General features: G+C 44.7%; 1 long non-coding RNA gene across 1 annotated transcript; it reads left to right on the forward strand.

The window, feature by feature from the left end:
- Positions 1-799: 799 nt before the first annotated feature.
- On the forward strand, positions 800-5,755 carry LOC116518341. Its single transcript, XR_004256545.1, has 3 exons — positions 800-987; positions 4,726-4,769; positions 5,699-5,755. It is a non-coding gene; the product is annotated as an uncharacterized LOC116518341 (long non-coding RNA).
- Positions 5,756-6,000: the final 245 nt, after the last annotated feature.

Raw genomic sequence — 6,000 nt, forward strand, 5'->3', positions numbered from 1 at the left:
ATAGATAGATAGATAGATAATTAGATAGATGATAGATAGATAGATAGATAGATAATTAGATAGATGATAGATAGATAGATAGATAATTAGATAGATGATAGATAGATAGATGATAGATAGATAGATAGATAGATAGATAATTAGATAGATGATAGATAAATAGATAGATAGATAATTAGATAGATGATAGATAGATAGATAGATAGATAATTAGATAGATGATAGATAGATAGATAGATAGATAGATAGATAATTAGATAGATGATAGATAGATAGATAGATAGATGATAGATAGATAGATAGATAGATAGATAATTAGATAGATGATAGATAAATAGATAGATAGATAATTAGATAGATGATAGATAGATAGATAGATAGATAGATAGATAGATAATTAGATAGATGATAGATAGATAGATAGATGATAGATAGATAGATAGATAGATAGATACGGATGGATGGTTGAATAGACAAACAGACCGATAAAAGTCATTGGACAATAGAGGCTTAGTCAGGGATTGCGGGGGCGGGGGGGGGTGTCCTTGACTGCCAAACCCATCCTCCTGATCCCCCACCTTCTGATCAATGGCTCCGCGCCTCCGTGTCCCCCTCCCCCAATTAGACAGAAAGCGCCGGTGGAAACCAACCCGTTTGGAACGGCGGGCGTTCTCTCTCTCTCTCTCTCTCTCTCTCTCTCCCCCCCCCTCTCCCCCCCTCTCCCTCTCTCTCTTGAAGCTGGGCGTGGGCGTGGCCTGTCAGGGAGAGGCGTGGCTTCTGGCCGACGACTCTCCTTCGCTAAGCGTCCCCTTTGGACTCTCCTGCGCGATCGGCGGCGCTCTTGGGCCGGCGTCCGAGACAAAGGCGGCCTCGGCGGGCCCTGGAGGCCGCTCAGCCTCTTCCTCCCCGCTGCCCATGGCTTCTTCCAGCCGCCCAGCCAGCCGGCTCTCCTCTCCCGTCCTCTGGGCGGCCGCCATCGGGGCGCAGGTGAGTGGCTTTCCCCGCTCCCCGGGGCTTTCGATCACAGCCGCCTCTCGGGGGATGCTCGCGGGTGGGTGGAGGGGGGAGAAAGCTGGGTTCTCACGACCGCCGAAAACCCGGGTCCATCCTTCGGGTGCGCGTCTCTTGTGAAATACCCCCAGCGCCCCCTTTCTAGCGCGTCCAGAAATCCCATCTGTAAAAGCGACTTGCTTTAGAGTCCCGGAGAAAGAGTAGAGTAGGATAGAATAGGGAATAAGAAGAGGAGAGGAGAGAGAAGAGAACATAAAATAAAATAAAGAAGAGAAGAGCAGATAGAAGAGAAGAGAAAAAATAGAAGAGAATATAGAAGAGAAGAGAACAGAATAGAAGAGAGAAGAAATGAAAAGAACAGAATATAGAATAGAGTAGAAAATAGAAGAGAAAAGTATAAGTAAAATAGAAGAGAAGAGAAATAGAATAAATAGAAAAGAGAAGAGAAAATAGAATAGAGAATAGAAAAGAATAGAAAAGTATAAGTAAAATAGAAGAGAAGAGAAAATAGAAGAGAAGAGAAAATAGAAGAGAAGAGAAAATAGAATAGAGAATAGAAAAGAATAGAAAAGAATAAGTAAAATAGAAGAGAAGAGAACATAAAATAGATTAGAGAAGAGAAGATAGAAGAGAACATAGAATAGAATAGAATAGAATAGAATAGAATAGAATAGAATATAGAAGAGAATAGGAGAAGAAAAGAGAACAGAATATAGAATAGAATAGAAAATAGAAGAGAAGAGTATAAGTAAAAAAGAAGAGAAGAGAAAAGAGAAAATAGAATAGAGAAGAGAAGAGGTGAGAACAGAAGAGAACAGAGTATAGAATAGAAAGAGAAGAGAAGAGAAAATAGAATAGAAAATAGAAGAGAATAAGTAAAATAGAAGAGAAGAGAGAAGAGAAGAGAATAACAGAATTGGAAGGGACCTTGGAGGTCTTCTAGTCCAACCCCCCCTTTGAGACTCAGTTGTGGTCGTAGGATGAGGGCTGCCTGTATTATATTATGATGCTGGTCAGCTTTGCCGTCCAAGGAATGCGCAGGCGCCTTCCCCTGGCACCGCATCTCAAAAAAGCCCATTTTCTTCCTGTCCTGCTTTTTTTAACGTCCAACTTTCACACTATAGTTACGGGGAACACAATAGAAATAGAATAGAATAACAGAGTTGGAAGGGACCTTAGAGATCTTCTAGTCCAACCCCCTGCTTAGGCAGGAGACCCTGCACCAATTCAGACAAATGGATATCCAACCTCTTCTTAAAAACCTCCAGTGTTGGAGCATTCAAACTTCTGGAGGCCAAGTTGTTCCACTGATTAATTCTTCTCACTGTCAGGAAATTTCTCCTCAGTTCTAGGTTGCTTCTGTCCTTGATTAGTTTCCACCCATTGCTTCTTGTCCTGCCCTCAGGTGCCTTGGAGAATAGCTTGACTCCCTCTTCTTTGTGGCAGCCCCTGAGATATTGGAATGCTGCTATCATGTCTCCCCTGGTCCTTCTTTTCATAATACTAGACATACCCAGTTCCTGCATAGTCCCGTCTCTTTATTCTTATTTTTTGTAGAGCAGTGAAGGATGTGCATTTTAGGTTGAGTGAATAAACAGCAGGGTTTTCTTTGTCATGGAGTCGAATTCTGGTTAGGGAAGAACTTCCGGGCAGAACGAACAGGGTTTGGAGTCCAGAACAAACCCGTTTTCTAAATGTTTTGAATTAAAAGTCCAGCAGTGCGTTTGTGTTGTGTTCACACATCATTGTTTTGAGTTTGTCCCCAAGCCAATGCAGCAGGATTTCTCAACCTTGGCCGCTGGAAGATCATGTGGACTTCGACTCCCAGAATTCCCCAGGCATGGGGGATTCTGGGAGTTGAAGTCCGCATATCTTCAAGGGGCCAACCGTTGAAAAACATTGGGCTTAGCATCTGCATTTGTGAAGGATGCTGGGTTGATTTTTTTTTAACTTTGGCTTGTTTTACAGGGTTTGAATTATTGATTGAATTTAATCCCTCAGTAATGGCATAGGGATTCCTGCCTGAGCAGGGGGTTGGACTAGAAGACCTCCAAGGTCCCTTCCAAGGTCCCTTCCAACTCTGTTATTCTATTCTATTCTATCCTACCCTACCCTACCTTACCCTACCCTACCCTACCCTACTCTACTCTACTCTACTCTACTCTACTCTATTATACCCCTGGGTCCCCGGGGAAGGGCCTTCTCTGTAGCTGCTCCGGCCCTATGGAACGATCTTGAGCCAAGGTGGCGCAGTGGTTAAATGCAGCACTGCAGGCTGACTGCTAGATCAGCAGTTCAGCAGTTCAAATCTCACCGGCTCAGGGTTGACTCAGCCTTCCATCCTTCCGAGGTGGATAAAATGAGGACCCGGATTGTTGTTGGGGGCGATATGCTGACTCTGTAAACCGCTTAGAGAGGCCTGAAAGCCCTATGAAGCGGTATATAAGTCTACTGTTACTGCTATTACTGCTATCTCCCCGTAGAGATCCGGACCCTTACCACCCTTCTGGCCTTCCGAAAAGCCACGAAGACCTGGCTGTTCCGGCAGGCCTGGGGCTGTTGAGTAGTATCCAGCCCCACTCCAACTGTATGCATGTTGTTGATATTTTTAACACTTATATTTTTATCTTAAATTTTTTAATATATGTTCGTCTTGCCTGTAAGCCGCCCAGAGTCCCAATGGGAGTGGGCAGCATACAAATACTAATAAATTTGTAGAATGCAGCCGCGCGAGTGATCGTGGGCGCACCACGGTTCGCCCACATAACACCGATCCTCTGTGAGCGGCGCTGGCTACCTGTTGATCTCCGGGTGCACTTCAAGGTGCTACTTACCATTCATAAAGCCCTCCATGGTAGTCGATCTGACTATTTGAGAGACCGCCTTCTGCCGATTACCTCCCTCCGTCCCATCAGATCGCATAGAGTTGGCCTCCTCCGAATTCCATCCGCCAGTCAGTGCGACTGGCGACTACGCGGAGGAGAGCCTTCTCAGTAGCAGCTCCGACGCTTTGGAACGATCTCCCCGTGGAGATTCGTACCCTCACCACCGTCCAGACCTTCCGCACAGCCCTTAAGATCTGGCTATCCCGTCAGGCCTGGGGATAAGACCCTAATCTCGCCCCACCCGAATGCTGAATGAATGTTGTGTTTTATTGTTTTATTTTATTATATTTCACATTTTCTTTTTGTGTTTTGTCTTGCACTCCCTTCCTACAAATTGTAAGCCGCCTTGAGTCCCCTCAGAGAAAAGGGCGGCCTATAAATGTCAAATAAATGAAATGAAATGAAAATAAATTGGAAATTGGAAATTACCCTACCCTACTCTATTCTACCCTACCCTACCCTACCCTACTCCTCTACTGTATTTCTATTCTATTCTATTTATTCTATTCTATTCTATTCTATTCTATTCTATTCTAAATATGAATTGAAACTCTCCTCTGGTCATTCTGTAAATCCAGAAAAGTAATTAATTTAAGAACTCAAGGCAGGAAAACTTGAGTATCGGGGTATAATTTTGTGAACCTCTCAGGGAGATCCGAGTTGTGGACGATTGGTACTGTAGTACTTGAGTCTGATTCTCAAACCCATCAGATCAACAGAGTTGTTTTAGCTGCTGTCTGTTTTTAAGAGCCACCAAATCAAGATCCAGAATTTGCCTTCTTGTCTTCCTGTTCTGTGCTTAATAATCTATTTTCCTCCTCTCCGTCAGGCTCTGCCTTCCTTTTGTGAGATCCTCTGCACCGGCCACCAAGAGTGAGTAAATTTTAAGTGTCATCTTTGAGTAGGTACACACAGGAAGTCCTCGACTTTCGACCACAACGTGAGCCCAAAACCTCAGTCATTAGCTGAGCCATTTGTTTAAAAGTGAGTTTGGGCCCATTTTTATGGCCTTTCCTTGCCGCTGTTGTTAAGTGAATCTCTTCAGTTGTTAAGTCAGTCACACGGCCATTAAGTGAATCAGGTTTCCCCGTTGATTTGGCTTGTCAGAAGACTGCAAACGGGACTCACGTGACACCCCCCCCCCGGCCAGGAGACTGCAACCGTCATAAATAAGAGTCATCTGTGCAGCGTCTGAATTTTGATGATGTGACCGAATGAGGTGGTAAGCCTGAAAACTGGTCGTAAGTCATGTTTTTTCAGTGCCGTTGGAACTTTGGCCACTAAAGGAGGAGCCAAGGTGGCGCAGTGGTTAAATGCAGCACTGCAGGCTACTGCTAGATCAGCAGGTCAGCGGTTCAAATCTCACCGGCTCAGGGTTGACTCAGCCTTCCATCCTTCCGAGGTGGGTAAAATGAGGACCCAGATTGTTGGGGGCAATATGCTGACTCTCTGTAAACCGCTTAGAGAGGCCTGAAAGGCCTATGAAGCGGTATATAAGTCTACTGCTATTGCTATTGCTATTGCTATTGCACTAAACGAATGGCTATAAGTCGAGAACTACCTGTGCATAAATTTTCAAATACTTAAAAGGTGGTCTATTGTTGCGTTTCCTGCCTTCCAATTACTCACCTCCAAACTGGAAGTGACAAAATCTCTGCCTCCCTTCTTTTTTGTTTGCTGTGGGTGTGGGTGAGCTGGATCAGGTTGTTATCTGTGTGTGTGTGTGTGTGTGCGTGTGTGTGTGTGTGTGTCAAGCTGGGTCAAGTGATTGATTAGTGATCGGTGACTTCCTTCTCTGGCAGATGTTCCGAACAAGGCACCAGCTGGACAAGCCTGTGGTACGTTTGGTAAGCTGCATTCAATTTTTTTATCGTTCCGGAAGCATCTTTGTTTAAGCAGCAGCTTATCCAGAACTGCAGATCCAGTCCTGGGTGTCTCTCTGAGCAGCCGTCCCCAACTGGGGGTCCGCGATAAACTTTTGGTGGTCTGCAGAAAAATGATTTGCCTTTTTTATATTGCACTAAATCAGGGGTCCTCAAACTACGCCTCCCCTGGGACGGATACGTGCAATGAATGCTTGTGTTTGCTGCAGAGAGTCTCCCCT

This window comes from Thamnophis elegans, chromosome 15 (assembly GCF_009769535.1).
Source record: "Thamnophis elegans isolate rThaEle1 chromosome 15, rThaEle1.pri, whole genome shotgun sequence".
NCBI classification, from domain to species: domain Eukaryota; kingdom Metazoa; phylum Chordata; class Lepidosauria; order Squamata; family Colubridae; genus Thamnophis; species Thamnophis elegans.